Source organism: Dermacentor silvarum, unplaced genomic scaffold (assembly GCF_013339745.2).
Source record: "Dermacentor silvarum isolate Dsil-2018 unplaced genomic scaffold, BIME_Dsil_1.4 Seq406, whole genome shotgun sequence".
NCBI lineage: Eukaryota > Metazoa > Arthropoda > Arachnida > Ixodida > Ixodidae > Dermacentor > Dermacentor silvarum.
This window is the reverse complement of record NW_023606184.1, coordinates 28,500-52,711: the sequence shown is the minus strand read 5'-3', so window position 1 is coordinate 52,711 and position 24,212 is coordinate 28,500. Positions and strand designations below refer to the sequence as shown.

The window sequence follows — 24,212 nt, the reverse complement described above, 5'->3', positions numbered from 1 at the left end:
ACCTTATGCGCTCGGGCTGTCGGCGTCTCTAGTCGTCGTCGTAGTCCCGGTAAACAAGCCGCTCGTGCTCGCGCTCGGCACGCTTTCGTGACACTGCTCCCGCTTTCGTCGTCGTCGCCGTCTTCCACAGCTGGCTCCGTTGCCGCTCATGATTCCAGCGTAGAATTTCACTTCTCTTCTGTCCTCGTAATGGGGAGGTCGCATTTACGGGGTTATGAGCCATTGCTTAAGGCATTATGACCCCATTAGCGGTGCATCACTGCATGCTTCGCACCTCCCCAGGTTTCACGTTAGTGGAGCTGCATCAGGACCTGTCAATATGTAGTCGCAAGATAAGTTCAACAGTTCCTTCCAGCAATATGTTAGGGTACTCACTTTTGATATTACAGGGCCGGGCGTGGTCATTCCTGTCAGGCTTTGAAAATACACTCTGGAAGTATGAATTGAATGCATTAGCGATTTCAGTTTTGTCACGAAGCATATTCTACACCGTTAAGAAGTATGTGGCTCATCCTTTTATTTTCTTTACCTGTAAGTAATTCCCAAAAATTTTTTTTTAGGATTGTCGGATGCAAATCGGCTAAGAGTAACTGTGAACTACTGATCTCAGCTTTCTCTTAGTTTGGCTGTCAAGAAAGCTTTCAGTTCCACTATAAGTGCTACGTTAATGGTCGACCTTTTCTTTTTTAGTCGCTTAATTTTAAGTTTTAAATGTATTATTTCTCTAGTTATCCAGGGGTTCTTTTTGCCTATATGCTTCTTTTTTCTTGGGATAAGGTTATCGGTACAAAACCGGCTATAAAACTTGCACCTCTACCATAACGAATTCGCATCATATTCGTCATATGAAGCAAGAGCCTCCTCAAGGTAATGTATAAAGCACGCGTCATCTGCTTTAGTACCACTTTTTTACGGGCACGTGTTTCGCTTTGAACCGGTCAGACTGTCGACATATAACCTTTAAACACAAAAACGGTTCGAAACAATGCAAAAACGGGCACAGGAAGAGATGGAGGACATATACAGTGAGAATTTAGCGCGAGATATGTCCAGTAGCTGTGGAGGACAGTTGGGTATCTCCCGCGCATCTTGTCAGGACGGGTGACCCTGACGGTACTCTATAAGGTGTATCATGGCATCATTGGCCAGTGTGAATGTCTGTGATTGGCGTATGAGAGAAGCGTCATGGCGTTTGAATGTATAAGGAGGTGCGGAAAGGGTACATGTCGACTGTCGAGTCCCAGTCTTGCCAGGTCCAATGAGGCGGCGTAGCCCAAAGCTGGAGATATCGTAGCCCAAATGTAGCCAAACACAAAAAAAAAGAGGAAAACAATTTTGCAGCCAAATATAGCCATTTTTATTTGCAGTTTTATCTGTCTAAACATTTTCACATTCGACAACGGCAGTCTTTTTTGCACAACCCGTCGCAACAAAACGTCCGTGCCGCCATGGCCACGGTCGACCCTTGACCTTCACAACAGCGACATCATGCTGGCACACAGATTACTTTTTGGTTGGCCCCGGAAGCTCTCAAGTTCCAGCGAATCGTCGCAGAGGGCGAAATCAGAGTGCTCTTATTTTATGACAGATAGTACTAAGTTATTATTTGGAGTAATATAGAGTAATATTAACTACGAATTTTGCGTTTAGCTGCCTGCATTTAGCGGTCTGCGGCGGCGACGTGCCCATGGATGGCCTTTTTTTTTTTTTTTATGAGCCAGAACGAGTCTTCCGCACAATGATATTTCGAGTTATGTGTCTGATCGTCCGATCTTGTTTTCTCGGTTTTTTTTTTCGTTTTTCTTTTTTTTTCTTAGTTAATTGCGTCCGTATTAGCTGGTACACACTCTATATAGTGTCCATTTACACCAACCTGGCCGCCATTTTAGGTCTATAGCACGTCTAGAACATGCGTTGAAGACAACTGTCAGACAACAGATGCTACTCCTTGTCTGAATCGGTGTAAGCGAAGCTTTAAAAGATTGCTGTACCCGCTGTGGTTGCTCAGTGGCTATGGTGTTGGGCTGCTGAGCACGAGGTCGCGGGATCGAATCCCGACCACGGCGGCCGCATTTCGATGGGGGCGAAATGCGAAAACACCCGTGTACTTAGATTTAGGTGCACGTTAAAGAACCCCAGGTGGTCCAAATTTCCGGAGTCCCCCACTACGGCGTGCCTCATAATCATAACTGGTTTTGGCACGTAAAACCCCATAATTTAATTTTTTTTTTAAAGATTGCTGCTCAAAACGGCACACCATGCAGTGTAAGAAGCGCGCAGTCGTTTTCGGCGACGAGCACGTCCCGAACGTAATGGTAAAAGCCGCGACGGCGCACAAAAAGCAAAGGTAAACGACAAATTGATAACAGTGGTAATCCTGTGAAAACCGGTTACTGTCAAAAAGCAAACTATGTTGGTGTGCTAATAATAGTAATTGATGAGGGTTTACGTGCAAAAACCACGATATGATTGGGAGGCATGACGCAGTGGGGAACTCCTGATTAATTTTGACTATCTGAGGTTCTTTAACGTGCACCTTAATCTAAGTACACGGTTGTTCCTGCCTTTCGCCTCTATCGAAATGCGGCCGCGTGGCCGGGAATCAAACCCGCATCCTCGAGCCAGCAGCGTGACACTTCACCTGCTAAGCTAACATGGTGGGTGACGTTCACATGACGTGGTGCACTCATGTCATCGTGGAAAATATGTTTCGATATTAGCACAATGAGTACCTGTATCTATGACGTTACGGGCAAACCATCTATAAGTAAAAGCACCAGGGCCCATCTTTGAGCTCGGGGTGTTGCTCCCATTCTATTTTATACTTTCTCGCATACTTGGCCCACTTCCCCACAGTTCGATTCTCCTCTCCGAGGAGGATCCGATCTTAAATCCAACCTATCGAAATGAATCTCGAATGTAAGCACGAACAAAAATTTATCTCGCAGGAAAAGAAAAATGGCAGTAAAGCTTAGCGTGAGAAACGTGGAACAGAGAGAAACGTGGAGAAACGTGAACACACTTGAAACGTGAACTGCTTTCCTGCTTTCATGTCTGCGCCACGATTTCCCTGCCCGTTTTGTTGCTCTCCCTATCTGAGCATAGCCATGTTAGTACATTGTACTGTGAAAAACCTTCTACTCCCAGGCTCATCCCAATGCCCGGGGATCGGGTCGGGTATCTGACGATGAAGATGGGTGTAAGTTTGAGTGCGTCAAATGTGAAAGCCACCGGCTCAGACAACAGCGCAGAGAAGGGGGGGGGGGGGGGGGGTGCATTTCGCGCCCGCACACAGGCACAGCCGCGCTGCCAGCTCAGTCAGCTAAAACATAGCCTTCGAGATATGCTTCCACCCGATCAGAGCCACCTCTGGAGCATGGATTAGGGCGCCACTTATAGCCCAAACAAAGCCAAGTCGCAGATTTTTAGTAGCCCAAATATAGCCACATAGCTCGTCCAAGTCGACGCCAAAAATTTTTTTCTGTAGCCCAATTTGGCTATATATAGCCAAACCTGGCAACACTGCTGTCGACTGGTGCTTTTTAACACTAAAGTGCTTTATGCCAGGGTTCACCATCAACTTCTTGTAACGGATGTGACGTCGGCGAGAACGCGTAGAATATGCCCTCTTGACAGGGATGTCGCCGCCATCTAGGAGCGGTGAAGCGAAGTACTGCATCATGACACTAACGAGCGCCGACAGTGAGCGCTTCTGTAGTCTCCGCGCAGCGGAGGCTGCAACGTGGTGTAGCCTGGTGTAGGCGGTATAAGCCTTCTGCTGAGAAGACGACGCAGTTTTCGCACATGGTTTGTCTTTCGCGTCCAATTAGCCTGTGACGCCTCGTAGCCTAGGGAGTGCAGCTTCAACATGCATCAGCCGTGCTTACACGCCGCCTACTACTTCGCTTGCGAGTGCACCAACTAAGAAAACTGCTACGCTAAGCGGCGCAGAAAGGCAAAGACGTCGACGGGCGAATCTCGCTTCGTTCCGGCGAAAGACACGCGAGCGTGAAGCAGAACGCCGTCGCGCGTTCGCGGCGCACGCTACGAACTCTGCCACACGCATTCCTGAAGCTGAGCGCATCGCAACTCAACTGGCTGCGCAAGACACTACGAAACCGGACGAAAATGCTCGTATCTTCGCCGAAGCGACACGGCAGCATGACGCCGCCCACCAAGCAAACGTGCAACACGGTCGCCGACCCGCAAATCGTGTGATTTTCGCTGCAGCGGACCATGTGCTCAAGAAGCAAACATGTAACAGCTTCGGTGAAGACACGCTTCACTTTCGTTTTCTACCGATTCCTATATGAAAGAGGAATCAACCATATATTTTTCTTGGCTCTGCGTGACAAGTCCTCTGGTAATATACATCGCGCCACACAATAGAGGTGCTCGACATTTGTGTCTCGCGAGCAAGGGGGTGAGCGAGCTCCTTTCCCTACTTCCCCTGTTGTGCCGTTACCCAATCCAGGATGACGTGCCATGTGGGGGGGGGGGTAGTTTCATGTGTGACGAAAATGCTACTTGAATGTGGGGAGGTAAAGCTTAGTCTGCAAAAGCACGAAGGGTCCTTGATATTGTCTGGGCGAATAGTGACGCTGAGTGTAGTGTGCAAATGGATACTGATGGATTCCAATACGGTTAGGACCTCCGCATCGGTACGTGTAGGCACTGCCTCAGGTCTTCGGTTAATGGTTTCCTGGGCGTTGGTGTTGGTGCGGCCAACCATCCTGTATCGGTACAACTACCCTCCATGTTTCACTCTGACGCACTGTGCTGCAATGTCAACAGAAGACAATGACACCGACTAAATTTATAAGACGCCACACCCTGCAGGAAAACTACGCGGCAATGCGGGTCTCTCCCGGACCTGCTTTGCCACATGAAATATATCTATAAATACACTGCACAGCCCTGCATCCAAGTTGTGGGAGCGGCGTACAGTACATTGAAGGGACGTTTAACGCTACCTATGTTTTCCACCGATGTCAGAGAAAAATCCCACCGTGAGAAGGTGTATCACAAGTAGTAGTCCTGTACCTAAATATTGGTATGAATCACGCTGAACGCCGCGTAGAGAATTTCCGTAAGCACGATCACAGAAGATCGCCCAGCACACGTTGACATTTTCATTTACACCCATGTGACACCCCCTCAAAATTTTAGAGAAACAGTATATATCAGGGTTAAGTTGAAATTGTACAAGAAGTTATAGCAGACGTGGTCCTCGTAGTACGCTTCCCTTTAAAGGCACGAAATGAAACCTCCTGCCCCTATACCTTTCCCAAATGAGGCCCGAAAACGATCCCTGACACACTAAAACCTCTATTCAATCAATTCTTCTGTATCGCTTTATTTCCTCTTCTCGCGCATGTGCGTTGTTGTGGTAATGTATGCATATGTATACCATGGCCATATAAAGCCAACAGACAATCAATCCACGGAAAGCATTGCGGAAATTAGCTTTGATCTAAATTGAAATGTAGAAAATAATAAGGAAAAGGGAAATGAAAGTGGACCAAAAGATAACTTATCGCTAGTGGAAGCCCAACCCACAACCTCCGCATTACGCGTGCTTTGTGCTATCAATTCTGCTACGGTGATGGCTATCAATCCGTCCACTAACTTGGGCTCCCACCAGCGATAAGTTTTATTTTGGTCCACCTTAATTTCTATTTTCCTTATTATTTTCTACATTTCAATTTAAACGAAAACAAATTTCCCCGACGCTTTCCTTGGCTTCATTGTCCGTTGGCTTTATATGATCATGATTTTTAAAAATCGAGCCCCTCGGTTTCCCTTCTTCTCTCGCTCATTCATAGCGACGGTCTCAAATGAAACAATGAAAGGGAAATTACTTGTAATTACTAACTGAATTAAAGAAATGATAAATTAATGAAAATGGACGAACAAACAACTGGCTGCAGGTGGAGAACGAACCCACGTCTTCGCATTACGCGTGCGATGCTCCCACCATTGAGCTACCGCGGCGCCGTTTTCCCATCCACTTTCTGGGGTATTTATGTCTTACAACTAGCACTAACCCTGGGAAAGTGGATGGGAAAACGGCGCCGCGGTAGCTCAATGGTGAGAGCATCGCACGCGTAATGCGAAGACGTGGGTTCGTTCCCCACCTGCGGCCAGTTGTTTTTTCATGCATTTTCATTTTAATTAATTGATAATTTCTTTAATTCAGTTAGTAAGTACAATTCCCCCTATGTTGTCCTTGGTGTCACTGTTTGTTGGCTTCTTAAGATACACACACACACACACACACATATATATATATATATATATATATATATATATATATATATGTTGTTCAGTCTAACTGCATGGCATTGCAAAATACGAATACTTATTCGCGGGTTTTCAGGATGTCGAAAAGGTCAATCTAATCGCACATTCAGCATATTCCTGATGGGCACCGCTTGTTTTGTAGACAACGTTAAGATTGGAAGCACACGTTCGGCGCGAGCCGTGCCCTTGGGAATGAGGGTGTGGGGTCCACGGCCCCAGCCTTGTGCTTACGCATGTGCTAGTACGCCACCAGTGTGCATGCTCTCGTGGAGCGAGGTTCCCGCGGCAGCGCGCATTGAGATGACAAGACCAGTAAGAGCGTTTCTGTGTGGCAGCATTTCCCGACGCGCCGTGCTCTGCAAGTCCGAACACACCACTCTTGCCGTTGAGAGGAGGCTTCATAAGCCGGAAAATGCGCAAACATGAAACACGATTGGCGCCGCCGCCTTTAAGTTTCAGTACTATAGCTGACTGAGACGTTTTGGATTTCGACGACCAAGTTTATTTGTTATCGGTAAATGTAAACTACATTGTGTTTTAAAGGAGCCAAATACTGAGCTTGGCAAGTTTCAAAAACATTTACTGAGCCGCCATGGCCCAAAAAGAAAAAAAAAATACTTTAAAATCCGTGACGTCACACTGGCGTAACCGCGCAGGAGCTTCGGCGCGAAATTCAAAACAATGGAACGTGATCTTCATTTCCTCTTCCAATAATCAACCTTTTATACTGCGAAATTGACGAATATAGAGTTCTTAAAAATATTTTATTAGAGTAAACTGCTTGAGCTGTTTCCCTTTAGTCTCTGATTTCCCTTGCATTTCCTTGTTCGTCTCGGCCTCTCTCACTAAGTCCAACCGGCCGCAGGCGTTTTGCCGTAGAGTCGTACGCATGACCGCCACTTTGTCTCGCGAAGTGGTCCCCGCATTTAATGTATTCTCATTTCAATGTTGTTGTCAGAAGCGCGTGCGCCGCAAGCATTTGCTGCCGCATTTTACTCGCGTCCTCTGTGTTTTGCCGCGGCCACAGTCGTAGGCTGTTTTATGTTGTCGGGAGTTCCACGCTGCTGCCCCGTGGGGACTCGTTGTTGTACCGCTAGCATCGCTATATTATCCTGTCCGTTCCTGAACGTGGCTCTCTCCGGTGAATAATTCAGTTTCTTATGTTGTGGCTCGGCATGTTGTTTCGTTGGGTCGTTCGGATGAAAGCTCAGCCCTTTGAAAGAAAACGTGCTGGGGCTCAGGTAAGAGGCTTTTGTTTCTCTTTGCGTACATAATGTCAACTAGTATAAACACGGAGCAGTTGCTCAAAAAGTATATGATAACGAATCGAAGGATTTCCGCTTACCACCTACAGACAACGAACGAATGGTCGTCTATGTCAGACTCCACGCATGAGCGCAGCTCCTGAACGCCGTCCCACAAGCAGCAGCGCGTGCGCGCAAGCGTTCACCCGCGCCGGCACCGCGTGCGCCTAAACTTTCCACGCAACGGCCCTACGAGGACCATTCTTGAGCATTCACGTCTCTGAACCACAACAGCAAAAACAAAGTTGGCGTCCGCGCCATTCGCGCTGTCAGCTCACGCCTTATCAGTACATTCGGCTCTGTGTATACGGTATACATAACTCAGGCCGGGTAGAAAAAAAACAGCGCTGTGCCGCGTCGTAGCTTGCGCAACCGCGACAAAACCGCTTTCCCTCGTCGCGCAATATTTGAGCGGTGACGTCGAACGTCAGAAAACGCAAGTAATTTGAGCGTCTCTATACAAACCTAACATGTTCGATTTGAGTGTGGCTCCTATCGCGTGTGGAAGGTTCGAGAACGACGTAACAGAATTCTGCGAAGCAATGATTAATCCCGAAACCGTACAAGGGAAGCGACGAAATCCCTTGCATATAAACCTCCAGCATTACTTGCGGAACCTGTTAATGGAGAGTCGCTGAACGCCCGCCACACTTGAGGCAGGGGGCCTGAAGTAGAAGCAGCGATTAGCCAAAACCTGTCACTGCTACGGCCCATTATTTAGGTCAGGACTCCGCCCTTCACGGTGCAACAACATGCCCCCTAAATGTGTATTATGCAGCGCCGAAACAAAACATGAACGGTAACAAAGGAAACAGGAACGCCTTTTATTCGCGATACCTGAAAATGTGGCATCCCTGTGTACCCGTTTGCAAAACGTGCCATCGCGTCAAAACAGGGCGTTCAAGAACTATAAGCCCGTCACTGCAGCGCACAATCGCAAACGTAGAAGCATGTGCTATATAAATATACACTTGTTTTAGTTTTGTTTCGAATTGATAGCATATCGCCTCCCGAGAAAGTCGGAAGAAATCCTATTCAACAGGCCAAAATATACGACGCAATTGTTTAAAAGCGACAGCCATTCTACAGTTCACAAATGTTTTTTTTTTTTTTTGGGGGGGGGTTCCATCTGTCATCGAAAGACCATTTGTTAGAGCGTAAAAAAAAAGTTATTGACCCGGACGAGCTTCCAGCTCATGAGAGTCAGGTGTTAACCACGGCATTTTCTTTAAGTAACGGAACATAGGAGCCTGTTATGCCACTCGACCCACTATACATGTGGCGAGAGAATTAGACGCGCCATTCCACGCGCACTTCACAGATGTCTAGCGCCAGAAGCCTGTAGTTTCAAGCATTGGTACGCAATGTTCGACAGCGAAGAAAATTCCGACAGAACTCATTTCACGATGACGATGACGATCAGCAACGGCAATCAGCCGTTGCTGATCTTCGAGGTCGGAGCTTTCGGCAGCCGGGCTCCTCTCTCACGCTTCTTTATGGACACACTGCGCCATCTAGCGGCGCTGCCGAGAAGTCCGTGCGTGGCCTCCGAGATGCTTGGCGCGCCGGTGCGTGCGAACGCTGAGAATTGTTCTCTCGCCGGTCGCGTACCCAGTAGCACAAGTTGGCGTGAAAGACGTTAACTGAAGAGTAGCGCATAGCGAGTGAATTCGTGGCTCAGCTCGCTAAAGCATTATCGTCAAAGAGGTTCATTGCACAGCGGTCCATATCCAGTGCATTCTACCTATGAGCCTATGAGGCGAGATAATATCTTTAGACCCGTATGCGCTGGCGGACTTGGTCTGGTGCATCTATTTGTGTGACAGATTGTTTGTCGTTTCTTTTGGTCGTGATATTTCACACCCAATACTGCTATCATTCATACAAGTTTTAGTCAATGCTTTGCCCAACCTGTTAGTTTCATCCTATTATATTATAGCGCCCTTATTTGTGGGGTTTATGTACGAATTATATTTTGCTGTGCAATCCCTCTTTGTTCGGTTTTCTACTGAATATATCTATGTAGTGTCGAGAAAACAGCTGTATAAAGGTTTAATATCAATTATTTTCCAACCTCCCCCTTACCGTTCCACATTCTTTAGTCTGCCAGTGCATGACCCACTTCAGCGAGTCCGCAAGATGCCTTTATCTCCATGTACAAAAACATTTTCCTTTAAATAACATAGTACCTTTGGATGTATTCGAAACTATAGAGCAATTGCTGCATAAGTTGTAAAGATGCAACATTGTTTTGGGATGTGCTTCAAAGGACTCTTAAGAAATACTTCATTTTGAATAAGCATGCCAACCGATACTTGATTACATGCCCCATGAAGAACACGTACCATTTGATTTTTTTTTCTAATTTGACTGCATAGCTTATGGAAGACACGCATGTTGGACCGAAACGCTGAACATGCGTGTCTACGTTATTATTATTCTGATGATGAATTATACATGATACAATAAATACCATGCAAGAAAGAAAAAAAGAAAACTTTCGTGACGCAGCTCGCTAAAGCACCGGGCCGTTGTGCTTGAGGAATCCGTGTGACGTAGGTTCAATTTCACTCAGCCCTGGAGAAATCTTAAAGGGTTTGAACAGGGTAAAAACGGATAGAGATACCCAGTTGGTCGCAGAGCAAAATCTGCGTGAAGTAGCTCAAAAATGCTGATCGCATTAAAAGTAGATGCGATTAGACGAGCCACTTTACGCATGTTTTTCGGGGGAAAGTCTGATGTTGAAAACACAGGAACGCTAATCACGACACTGTGTGCAGTTAGATTCCTCATCTGGTGAAAATAAACGCGAAACATTTGTTGGGGGGAATTTCATTTAATGAGTCGTCTATACACGTCTTAATATGGTGCCATCGCAAATGGCACAAACGCGTTGTGAAGCGTCTGGACGCTTGTGTAAACGCATGTGTCAGAGGAAATATGGGATGTTTTCTACTATCGCCATTACATGTCATTCGATTGTCCCACAGTTCTTTTTTACTCGGCGGGCATATGAAATGAAATGTTAAACAACAGAAAGCTCGCAGCACGTATAACAAATGTCAAAATTATGCAGGCCACGTGGCATATAGCTGCAGGTCAACCAAGGCCACGTAGTGGGAACTCTGTGGTATGGTCAGCGTTGAACTTTGTAGGTTCAATAGCAGTTCAGTAGGTCAACTTTGACTCTACTGGCATACATAATCTGACATCTAAAGTACGTTTTCTTTCGTGACGAGTGCTTGAGTTTAAAAATAGGCACATTGCCCAGACGACGAGGACACTATAATTTCAATTTTCCGCGAATCCATATGTTCATGCTTTCGACATGCTTTCACTTCACGGAACAGGCAACTCGGAGTCTAATAAAAAAAAAAGAAATATAGAAGGACAAAAGTTATCTGGCTTACCGTTTTTTCTAGACAGCTCCCAGTTTCGACGAAACGGCTTTGTTGTAAGATATAGAAATGCAATACAGCACAAAGACCCGCCTAGTTAACACTCAATAGTAGTCTTCGCTCCCGTTTAATATACAATGACGAACTTTTGTTCTTTCACGTCTCGTTGACGTAGGCGCCGATAATGAGAAACGCGACCCTCATTACTTTGAAGCGTCCTTGTTCGCTCAGGACAAGAGCATTTTCCCTTCCTCTTCGCTAATCGTACTCCCCCCACCCCCTTCCTTTTAAACCCCTGTCCATGCCTCGAGCGAGGGGGAGGCTACGTTAAATATGGAGGAGCGAGGTTGCTTATAGTCGGTCGCCGGCGCTAGCGCAAGGCGGAACAAGGAGATGGTCGAAACTGCTCAACGCTGATTGGTCCGGAGAAGGAACCGCGCGCGCAGCAGGAGACAGGAGAGAGTCGCTCGCTCGGTCGGCAAACAAGTTTCCTCATCTCGCCGGATATATAGGCCGTTCCTCCCCCGGTCGTCGGCGAGGCGAGACAATAAGGCGCTTAATTAAACATTCGCCCCGGACGACGACGACGACATCGGCGGTGTGTTCCCTGAGCACACGCGGCGAGCAGCCCTCGCCGGAATGCTCCCGCGCGTTCGGCCGCGCCTGCGCCGTCTCGAGGCCCCCGCCGCCGCCGCTGCTTCACCACGCACGCCACTGTGGAAGGCTCGAGTGAAAGTTCGACACCAACCTGGGCGGCAGGGACAGCGCTGTAGGACAGATAGCAGCGGAACACAGTGCTCCCTTAATAAGCCGCTGGCAGCACCCAAGTGCGGTGACAAAGACATGACAAGCTAAGGACAGGGCAAACAGCAGACGACTGCGGTCGGCGACGGCAGCGATGAGTCGCGCGTCGCGACAGAGATTGCCTCGTCGACGAGCGCTTCAAGTTTGTGCTAGTCTGTTCACTCACACACGCACGCACGCACACATACGAGAGCCACTTGCGGAGTGCATATGTGTGGTTGACCATGGGCGCACTTGGGCGTAATTATGTTGGCAAACGGCGCAGGGCCACAAGTGCCGCATACCGAGGTGCGTCCACCCGGAGTGTCTAACGCGTCCAGGTTGAGGTTCAGCAAGACGAGAGCAATGAAGGAAGATGAGACCTCGCGGTAGAAATCTCAGGCTTAAGCCAGGTTAAACGGAGAAAGAGATAGATATCTTTACTAAAAGCAGAGAGGTTTGCCGACGTAGAAGTGCTCGCCTACATGCAACTCTGCAAGATAGGGGATGAGGAAGGAAAGAGAAAGGCCTTAGAAGAAGCAGGGCACAAGGAAGGGGGGGATAATAGCAAATAAAGCTTTTGTTACGGCTATACTCCTCAGCATGTACCCTTTTCGAGAATTCTGGAAGTTCAGCAGTCCACGCCATTCTCTGTTCTTCGGCAATGTACTACTTATACTTTTCATATTGACTGGCGAGGTGACAAACAATCTCAGCGGGGAAAAAAAAAAAAAGAAAAGTCAGGCGGGTATACAGTCGACTCGCATGGACACATAAATATTCGTCGTATCCAGGAGTGCACACGTTTTACAAGATGATAAATCACGACCAGTCACCAATCCGACATTGATGTCTCCTGTGTGAAGTGAATAAATAAATTTGTTAGGTCGAACTGTTTCTCAGCGATTGTGCTCTCGATGCGCGAGATTGCGCATACCTGCTCCAGTCCGTTTCTTAAATGTCAGCACAGTACCGGCGCAGTACAGCCGCCGCAGAAAGTGCGTCTTGAAGCCTTGGGCGAGGCGGCTTTTCACATTCGAGCTTGAAGACGTTGGAAACGGACGCCCCGAGTTCTATTTATCCAATGTCCAGTTCATTATGAGGGAGTTATTTTTACATCAGTATCGGTCAGTAAGTTTCGCGTCTTCGATATAGAAAATAATTCACTTTATCCTGGTTTGGTTATATTCTGATTCGACTGTATACTGATAAATTTTTTCGTATTTACAGCTGCCAACTTCCACAATGCGATCGCTGTACACAAGTCGATACTGTAACCGCTCTAGACTCATTCAGTCTCATTCAATTACAACAAAATAACTGCGATAGCTCTCTCCGTCTCCCATCTTTTGTTTTCATTTCACTAGCTCCGATTCATTTACAAAATACATGAGGTGCAACATACCCTGCCCATGCAGCATCATGTGCCACTGAAATCTTTTCTAACTTGGTGAACTTCCTGTATGACTCATATCCCAGAGACAGTGAGACTACTGAAAGTGTAATTTACCAAAGATATGAGTCTCCCTGCCCGCTTTGATTAAATTGGCCACAGGTGATGTTGTTAGTTTATAGGCCCGTCGCTTCAGAAAGTCGCGTTGCGTGAAGCTAAAGTTCAGGCGGCCGCATTGGGTCACACGTGAACGCGATATTTTTTTCGGCGCGTCGTCCGGCCTTTCATTCTAAAGATGTTTGTTTGTGGGAAGTGTTTCAAACTGCGTCACGTGAGCGGCGTATGCTGCACTTCGGATGTCTGCCGCCAGGGTTCCGAGTCGTGCAGCTCGGACGCCTGCGCTGCAACTGAATTTAAGAGCATCAACTTCAAGGGCCCGATGACAACCCACTGGGAGATTGCCTAACAATTAAGAGCGAGTTGAAGGTACCCGGGCAGATAGGGAGGCCACCCACAGAGTGCGAAGGCGTCGTGCCCGCCGAAGACTGTCTTTTTAGGAAAGTCGTTGCAGCATAAAGAGAGAGGTCTTGCTCCCCTGTTGTTTGTCATCTATTTTCCAAAACCACAATCCGCACCAATACTACGACGCCTGGTGCAGCTGTGACCACTGCTACTGAAAAAGAGGTGGCCTGTGATACCACTGGTGACCTGCGATACCGGAACAACAGCACACAGTGGGCTCCTGACATCCTGCACCCGCGCAGACCACGAAGCACGGCCAGAACTAGCAAGTGATTGCAACACTGAAGTAATGTCGCTTGTGCGTTGTTCAACGACAATGATTCGTTCACCGTCCCAGTTTCAAAAAGAAGTCGGAGGCACAACTGGGTGCCTCATTTCATTTATTCGTCCACACGACTTTGACAATCATTTTACCCAATCCACGTCTGCTACAAACCGAACCTACGGATGCGTCGTTTGCTGTCAGGTTATGGACCTTTTGCATCATCAACTTGTAACCACTGCACCAAAATCATGGTCTGCATTCGGTGTGGACACATGTGTTTACTTTAAAGAAGTAAAAGTTTACAACAACCAGTATACCTGCATGACCGTAAAAAGCATGAACCCGGCGTTTACTTTCGTAGGTGCTTCCTTATCCCCGTTAAGACGCATTGGCTTTGTGAGAACGAGAAATGTCCTAGCTGCGACATCTGGGACTCATTCAATCATTATCGGATATTTTAATGTGCACCATTCACTCGGGAGGGGCACCAAAATAGACTTTAGTGAAAGGAGCGCTGGTCACCTTCATCTCTCAACACGAAGTTTATTGTTTAAACGAAGGTAGGCCCTACATTTCAGCGAACTTTGGCTTAAAGGAGCTGCCTAGACTTATGGTTTGTTTCGCGCTGTCTAACATGTAGCGTCCAATGATTCTCAGACCTGGCCGCGACCACATGCCTACCTATACCTGAAGATTAATGGTTTTGCTGAGTCTAGTTGAAGTAACGCTTTACGTCGAATAGACTGCTCTGCGTTTAGGTTAGTTATGGAGGAAGCATGCCAAAACAGCCACTCTTCCATCTTAGAAAATCCGATCACACCAAAGACTATACAAGGTGTCTTGAGCAAATTTCAGTCATTGCCTAAACATACGAAGTTCGATGAGCAATTACAGCTGCTTTTGTGCCATCCGTTGGAGGGAAAAAAATAGATGCAGACGTACCAAATCGACCCACGGTATTACAGAAGCCAGGCGCACTCCTAAGTACATACAATGTCTTATTGACATACTTCAGGCCCGTCGCTGGAAATAGGTCGGCGAATTGCATAATCCATATAAGCGTCTTTAACTCGCGTGATAGACTGTGCGAGGTCTTCAAATGCCCCCTCCACAGCGCTGCCTTTGGAAGTCGCTTGCTTCATCGGGGGCCACGTGAGGCTGACGTAGCTTATAAGGTTTCGGCGTAAGGGTAGCAGGCTTAGGGTCAAACTCTGCTATAATTCTTCTCATTGCTTTGTTCAGGTGTTGTGCGCATGGATGTTTTCTTTTCCGTGGAAGAAATTAACTTTTCGCTGGGTTTGGGCCACTACTTGTCATCGCCTAGCCAGGTTATGCTCATGAACTCCAGGCTTCGAAACATAGGCCCCACAACTTGAAATGATCTTGGCAAGGAGGATCAGGCATTCAAAAAAAAAAATTGAGCCGACTTGTCCCTGGCAAGTCTCTATTACACACACATCGTACCGTCCGGTTACACCAGGCAGCTACATTGGGAAGGCTGTAGAAAGGATGCCTACGAAGGCGCCTAGAATGATATCTCGAAAGCCACGTCTCTCCAGAAACTCTGACTGGCTTTAAACACAGCCAATCGTTAACTGACAAAGTAGTTGCTCTGGTTACGTAAGTGCTATCTGTGTAGCATGCCAGGCATGCAGCCAGGCAAACCTTTTTATGATCCATTAAAGAGTTCTCACCCCCTCTTTCTCATTGCAGTGCCGGAAGTGCCTGAAACGAACAACCGCGCACTATTTCTAGACGTCGAAGGAGCTCATGACAATGTTGTTCATCAAACTCATCATGCTCATGCTTCATATTGAAGATTTGTCCGGTCTAACAAAACTTAATTCAAAAGGACGTAATAAGGGGATCGGTTTTTTTTTTCTCAATAACATGTTAGTACAGTAGAAGTTGGCACCTTTAGATTCACAGGCTTCTCCACGTCGTGTGGCAAACAAAATGAAAACAGGAAAAGCATCGACAAACACTGAACAGCCAAAGAGCACGAAAACAGAAAATTTCTGCACAGTAGTCTAGTAAGCCACAGGTATTTTATACCTACACAAAGGAGGTCGCGCAGCTTTCTCCCGAAAACGTGTTTTTTGGTTGCGTCGTACGTCCTTCGCATAAACGGCCAAACGATCACAAACTAAAGAACGCACTGACTTCTCAGGATCATCATCGACAGAGGCTTGTCCTACAGCCTCGTATTATATCACATAAAAAAAAGCTAGAGACGACTGTTCATCTTCTCGCATTTCTCGGTGGGGAAGTCCTGAAGCACTCACCGTGGTGGCTCTGTGGCCACGACGTTATGCTGATGAGCACGAGGTCGCGGGTTTGATTCACGGATACGGCCATGGCGGTTGCATTCTGATGGGGGCGAAATGCACAAACGCTCGTGTACTTAGATTTAGATGCACGTTGAGGAACCCACATTCAAAATTAATCTGGAGCCCTCCGCTACGGCGTCTTCATACCCCCGCTCCGCAGTTTTGGGACGCTAAACCCCGAAATATTACTTTTTAGGTCCTGAATCGCATCTGTGCAGTCGATGTTCAATACCAGGAATTAGGGACATTTCGTACAGTTTCCTTTTTTCGCCACCACGTGGCGTATCGACCTTAAAGAATTCGAAATTCCCGCTATGACGTATGCTATGACGCACAACTAAAGAAAGCGCAATAAAAAGAAACACACCCTGAAGCTGTGGCTTCACCTCGGTGCTTGGAAACAGCGCGCTTGTGTATCAGCGTTATCTCGAAGACGGCCAGCTACTTGCTCTACTGACAATGAATCGACGGTTTTGCTAGACACCTCGCCAGAAAGCTCGTCCGCATTCTCGAGAGATAAGCTTCGCGGGGCCGAGGTAACGGCTCCCGCGAAGCTTCCGTTGAATATATATTTTTTTATTTGAGCAGACTTTTTATTTATGCACCACTGTGGCCACGGTCTTGCGTATAGGTCAGGGTTCTGTTTCATGGGTTTCCTATAAAACTGGCGTGATCCATTGTTTAAGAGGAAGCTTTAGCTCGGGCCTATCTTCGATGCTGGATTATCAAATACATGTAAAATGCAGGAATGCTTTTATGAGAAAACCGCTGAACCAATTTGAATGAAATGTGTTGCATTTAAGAGGGAAAGTTAAATTGCAGAGACTGCAGCAAATAGAATTTTCGTTTAGATAGTGTAATGTTTTCAAAGAATTGCAGGATGTTCGTAAACTTGAAAAAAAAAATAGAAGCATTAAGTTTACAAATCCCCAACTCAGCCATTAAAAGCAAATAGGGCATTTCTATAAACTGCACCCGTTGGAGCATCAAAAGCGAACAATTTTTTTTGCTTTACCTTAAAACTTACGTGAATTTGTTATAATGTTTGGAAGGGTTTTGCAAATGCAACATTCATAGCATAGTGGTAATTTCAGGATGGTGTATGATATATGATTGCTATTCGCTTTCGATGTATTATTAGGTGCAGTTTACAGAATTCCGATATCATTTTTAGCTGCTGAGCTACATGGCTCTATAGGCCAAGTTTTCTTTTTCGAAATTTGGCAATTCTTTCAAATTTGACGCAAGAAATGTAGACAGCCTATAATAAAATATCCCATGCAATCACTACACTTTAACTTTTTTTCTAAATTCAGCAAACTCATCAAATTTGGTGCATTGGTTGCTCTGAGAAACTATTTCCGATTTCCCATGTATTTCGATAGGAGCCCCCAAGCTCAATGTTCCCCCTAAGCTCGAGCTTGAATAATATACTTGTTGGCAAGATACGTTTGTAAACGTGTGATCGTGCCCTAATGAGCTAGAGCACTGGCGTACTGAGCTCAACGGCAGAGGATATGTTTGCAAAGCGTCTTGGGAAGGAATAGGAGAAAATAAAGGGAGAAGGCTGGTATGTTATTCAGAAGCGTGTCTGGTTGGCTAAAAATTACTAAATACGTTGGTCGTCATACCACCTTCCGTTCCATCAGCATAATTTCTATTTCATTCCGTATTGTGCTATTACAGTCAATCAATCCAGATTAGAACACCGGTGTCATGACTATTCGTCGCAATAATTTATCGCCATCACTTCAGAATCATCTCATCGCCGTCATGCCGTCGTCCTTATATGCCTTCGTAGTTCTATCGACATCATTCCTACCTCGTAATTCCATCGTCGTCACTGCATGCACCGTCGGCCTGTGGTCCTTGTTCTACTATCGTGAGGTAACATTGGCGAGCGATAGTCATAACAGAGCGGGTCAATCAGGGAGACAGGGTACGGCCGCATATAGCCGATTCACTTGAAACATCAGGAGAAACACTACGGATTCTAAATAAAGGTGCCTTAGCTAACACAATGTGTCGCTTCTTGTTCGCTAGATCGTGTGAATGTTAATCGCATTAACTTCGATAGTCATCTCAACATCGGTTCTGCAGGAATTCTTTCGTCTTCGCGACACTAACGAACTCTTGTCCACATTGTTCCCAGCCTATTAACACCTCGAATTCTTAGAGGTGATCGTGCTCAGGCATGTGATGGACGACCCGAAGTTTGATGGAGGTAGCGGTATGATTTCGACAGCGGCGCCGCCTATCGACCAGGAGAAACACATTTGGGTGGGTGGGAATAGCGGCGAAAGGCACACTTCATGAGTTGCTAGACATCACAGATTCGAATCCAGCTGACAAAGAGTAAGAAATATATATGCATTGCAGTCGCGCTAAAAAAATTGAAAACTATTGGATTGGTGCGAGACTCGCTGCAAAAACATTCATTAGAGGCATCCGAGCTATCCTTAACGGGAATCAATGAGATGAGTTTCGATAGAGCTCGTTACATTTTTCAAGAGTGGAAGTCGTGCCTAGAGGCAGAGTCGACTACAATATTTTGTTGCTGCACAAAAATATCTAGATTTTCGGCGTGATCATTTTAACGGAAAAACAAAAATTAAATAAGTTATCAAGAAGCACTTAGAGTACATTGATAAAATTGTAGCAAATAAATTCTGAAAAGTTAATTTGCAACTTTTTTGTGTCCTAAGGCAGAGGGCAACTTACTACTGGTTTCCATTAATTTTCTTCGTTATATTTTCTAGCGAGTTGAATATTCTGCAATAGGTTAATTCACAATTAGCCCAACTAATTAAACTGAGACTTTCAAGTGTATATTGTTCTTAGACAAATGCTTTAAGTCTACGCGGATGCTACAAAGTTTCTCAACATTGGGGAGGGAAATGTAAAAAACAAAATAGAAATGCAGAGCCCTTTATTGCCTCAGTAAATTTGTATTTTGAATGCTATTTCCACTCGTTAAGTGGCTCGACTCTCGTGTTCGCAGCCTTGTATATGTTTTTGTAGCACTAGGTGCGTTGTCTGTGAATTTACGTGAATAAGCAAGCAGACCATACTTTAATCTGGCGGAGAAAAAAAACAAGGAAAGCCTACGTTGTAGATGCACTGTACTGAAACACAATTAGAGAGAGTCTAAATTTGCATATATTTCTAAACAAGGATGCCTAAATTGTAGATTGAAAAATTGACATCATTTTAATGAAACCGAATAAAGCAATAAGAATGGCATATCCTGCGTGAAAAATATATGGTGAGCGTTAGCCTTGGTGGGTCAACAATTTCTGTTTAATGAAAAAAAAAAACTTCTAGTGGCCGTGTATTATAGTATTTCTGAAAGCCAGTAACCAGCGTATCTAAATTTACATTCGCGCCAAAATTATTGGCTCGAGTTCTATCACTGTAGGTACATCCGAATGACTATACGAGATTCAAAAGTGAGATTAAATGGTGGGCGGCGGCGTGTACGGTAGTGTTCACCTATGCCTTCGCTATAGTACGTTGCCGCACACTTTAAAGCACGAGCATGGTGATCAGCCGATGTGCTTTTCTACAACTTCATCCCTAAATGTAAGCCGAGGTTCTGCCCCTCCCGGTGGTTGTTGCCAGCCTGATCCCTCCCTGTTTTCCTAACTGTCCATTGTATGGTTTGTTTTCATACCAAATATTCACATAATAATCTGTGGGTGTTGGGCTAGTAATGAAATGTTATTTCTCTCACAGTTAAATTATCAAGTAACCAGAAAGAAGGGATGCAGGGCAAAAACCTGCTATGATGCAGCTTGAAGACCGCCCGGCGGCCGTTGATCACATGACATTATCTTCACAATAATCGAGAACGCAAGCTAGCTTCGTAAAGGCAAATAGGCTAATGGGTCGAACAGAACCAGGCCGGCCAAAGAATGGTACTTTAAAATTAAATTGTGAGGTTTTACGTGCCAAAACCAGTTCTGATTATGAGGCACGCCGTAGTGGGGGACTCCGGAAATTTGTACCACCTGGGGTTCTTTAACGTGCACCTAAATCTAAGTACACGGGTGTTTTCGCATTTCGCCCCCATCGAAATGCGGCCGCCGTGGCCGGGATTCGATCCCGCGACCTCGTGCTCAGCAAGAAGAATGGTACTTTCGGGCTCGGGCCAGGCCCGGTCCTGAAAAACCGGCCCGTGCAGGGCTCTACTTCAGATAGTATGATCAGCAGATTCCCATACTGTCACGTAGTAGTGACGCTGAAGTAAACAGTCGTAAAAAAAGTCGTGTATGACAAAACTGATTCTTTATTGAGCGAAAATGTGCCCACAAAAGCAAGCTACACTCGAAGCACAACGAAAGCGGCGAACACAGTCGGCGATCGTCGAAATCTCATCAGCGGCGAAACGCGTCGGCTTTTATACATGAGTCATCGAATGCCCCAGAATAATCCCTGGTACCCGCATGTCTTCCAGAAAGTCCTAGATAATTCGCGTCGCTCATATAATCAGATTACATGAGCGTCGGTGACAAGAGAGAACGGATAGAAGCATCGATAACGTTCGAGAAACTTCCGATACATGCAGGCGCGTCCTGTGTCAAGCGATAACGTTTAACATTTGTTAGCCGGTGAAAAGCGGTCACCGGTGAAAGATAAACCTATATACGTGTCAATACCCTCCCCTTAAAAGGCATCGTCCCGATGCTACAAACAAGAAAGCGAAAACAAAACCACGCGTACCCCCCAGAGAGAGAGAAAAAAACAACAACAAAGAATAACAAAGTAACAAAGTACCGAAGTTCGTCAGCGGGCGTAGAAACGGCTAAGACGCACCACGTGGATGACTTCACGTCGTGCCCGGCGCCGCTGTGATTGCGAAATGCCGTCTAGCACGACCTCATAGTCCAGTGTTCCAATACGTCAGATGATCTTATATGGTCCGAAATAGCGACGTAACAGTTTCTCGCTAAGTCCTCGTCGGCATATCGGAGTCCAGACCTAAACACGGTCGCCGGGCTGGTACTCGACGTATCGTCGTCGAAGATTGTAGTGTCGGCTCTCGGTCCTCTGCTGGTTCTTGATGCGCAGGCGGGCGAGCTGTCGACCTTCGGCACGCTGCAAATAGGTGGCAACGTCGCGATTTTCTTCGTCGGTGACGTCCGGTAGCATGGCGTCAAGCGTCGTTGCCGGTTTCCTTCCGTAGACCAGGTTGAACGGCGCTATGTGCGTCGTTTCTTGCACGGCCGTGTTGTATGCGAAGCTCACGTACGGAAGGATGGCATCCCACGTATTGTGCTCGACGTCGACGTACATTGCCAGCATCTCGGCGATGGTCTTATTTAGGCGCTCGGTGAGGCCATTCGTCTGCGAGTGGTAGGCGGTGGTTCGGCGATGGCTTGTGTGGCTGTATCGCAGGATGGCTTGAGTTAGTTCTGCCGTAAAGGCTGTACCTCTGTCGGTGATGAAGACTTCTGTGGCGCCGTGACGCCGGAGGGTGTTCTCAACGAAAATCGGGCTACCTCGGCGGCACTGCCTTTGGGCAAGGCTTTTGTTTCGGCGTAGCGCGTGAGGTAGTCCATAGCTACGACAATCGATTTATTCCCGGACGTCGACGTCGGGAAAGGCCCCAGTATGACCATCCCGATCATCTGGAACAGTCGGCGAGGTGGCTCGATCGGCTGTAGAAGTCCGGCTGGCCTTGTCGGCGGTGTTTTGCGTCGCTGACAGTCTCGGCATGTCCTTACGTAATGGGCGACGTCGGCAGAGAGGCGAGGCCAGTAGTATTTTTCTTGGATCCTCGCGAGCGTGCGGGAAAAGCTGAGGTGTCCAGCCGTTGGGTCGTCATGGAGAGCTTGCAGAACCTCTGGACGCAATGCTGAGGGTACCACGAGGAGGTAGTTGGCTCGAACAGTTGAGAAGTTCGTCTTTAAGAGAATGTCGTTTTGCAAGAAAAACGACGCCAATCCTCGCCTGAACACCTTGGACACAATGACAGTCTTGCCTTCCAGGCAGTCTACAAGGCTCCTTATCCGGGTCAGCTCGCTGTTGTTGGGTCCCAAGAAAGTGTCGTCATCCTGGTGGTCCTGTGGCCGTGGTTTAACGGGGGCGCGAGACAAGCAGTCGGCGTCAGAGTGCTTTCGCCCGGACTTGTAAACGACGGTGATGTCGAATGCTTGAAGTCTCAGACTCCATTGTCCCGAGGCGACCTGAAGGATCCTTCAAGTTAGCTAGCCAACACAAGGCGTGGTGGTCGCTCACAACTTTGAAGGGCCTGCCATAGAGGTAGGGGCGAAACTTTGATGTAGCCCAGATGATGGCGAGGCATTCCTTTTCGGTTGTGGAATAATTTGTTTCCGCCTTCGACAGCGACCGGATAGCGTAACTTACAACCTTTCCTAGTCCGTCAGTCCTCTGCAGAAGCACAGCGCTGAGTCCTACACTGATTGCGTCGGTGTGCACTTCGGTATCGGCTTTTTCGTCGAAATGTGCAAGTATTGGCGGCGATTGCAGGCGTCGCTTCAGTTCTTCAAATGCTTCGACTTGCGGCGTCTCCCACTTGAACTCGACGTCGGCCTTCGTGAGGTACGTCAGTGGCTCAGCGATCCGTGAAAAGTCCTTCACGAAGCGCCTCTAATAGGCGCGCAGTCCAAGAAATCTACGGACTGCCTTCTTGTCGGCGGGCGGAGGAAAGTCAGCGATGGCCGCAGTTTTCTGTGGGTCAGGGCGCAATCCAGACTTGTTGATGACATGACCCAAAAACAAGAGCTCCTCGTATGCGAAGCGGCACATTTCTGACTTTAACGTGAGTCCGGAGGTCTTGATAACTTGAAGAACTATTTGAAGGCGCCGGCGGTATTCCTCGAAGCTTGAGGCAAACAACGACGTCGTCCAAATAGACGACGCAAGTCTGCCACTTCAAGCCTGCCGGTACATTATCCATGACGCGTTGGAAAATCTCAGGTGCCCAGCTCGGTCTTTACCAAACGACATGACCTTGAACTCGAACAGTCCGTCTGGTGTTATAAAGGCAGTCTTCTCCTGGTCCCTCTCGTCGACTTCGACTTGCCAGTAGCCGGTTTTGAGGTCCATTGACGAAAAGTACTTTGCGTTGCAGAGTCGATCCAAGGCGTCGTCAATACGTGGGAGAGGGTATACGTCCGTCGTGATTTTATTGAGGCGACGATAATTGACGCAGAAACGTAGCGTTCCATCCTTCTTCTTTACTAACACCACGGGGGACGCCCACGGACTCTCGGATGGCTGGATGATGTCGCGTAGCATTTCGTCAACTTGTTGCCTTATGGCCTCGCGTTCGCGCGCCGAAACTCGGTACGGGCTCTGACCGAGTGGGCGGACATATTTGTCGGTTATGATGCGGTGCTAGGCGACAAGGGTTTGTCGAACTTTTGACGACGACGAGAAGCAGTCCTTGTATGGCAGGAGCAGAGCTTTTAGCTATTCTTTCTTATGATTGGGAAGGTTCTGATTGACGTCGAAAGTTGGTTCAGGTACTACAGTCATCATTGCAGGTGCACTAGAATCCGTGAAGGCGAAAGCACCGCTGGGTTGTACTATTTCGTCGATGTAGGCGACCGTGGTGCCATTGTTAATGTGCTTGTATTCGTGGCTGAAGTTCGTGAGCATCACTCTTGCTTTCCCTTCATGTAGCTCAGCTATGCCTCTAGCGACGCAAATTTCACGGTCGTGCAGTAAGTGATGATCGCCCTCGATGACACCCTCCATGTCTGCAGGACTTCAGTACCGACGGAAATCATTACGCTGGAGCGAGGCGGAATGGTGACTTGTTCTTCAAGCACATTCAAGGCATCGTAACTTATGCTTGTATCCGGTGGTATCGCGTTGCGCGTTGAAAGCGTTATTGACTTGGACCTTAAGTCGATGACTGCACCGTGTTGGTTTAGAAAGTCCGTG

At 47.1% G+C, this 24,212-nt stretch overlaps 1 non-coding gene across 1 annotated transcript; it reads left to right on the top strand.

The window, feature by feature from the left end:
* The first annotated feature begins 6,073 nt into the window (after window positions 1–6,073).
* On the top strand, window positions 6,074–6,145 carry Trnat-cgu (transfer RNA threonine (anticodon CGU)). Its single transcript has one exon. It is a non-coding gene; the product is annotated as a tRNA-Thr (tRNA).
* Window positions 6,146–24,212: the final 18,067 nt, after the last annotated feature.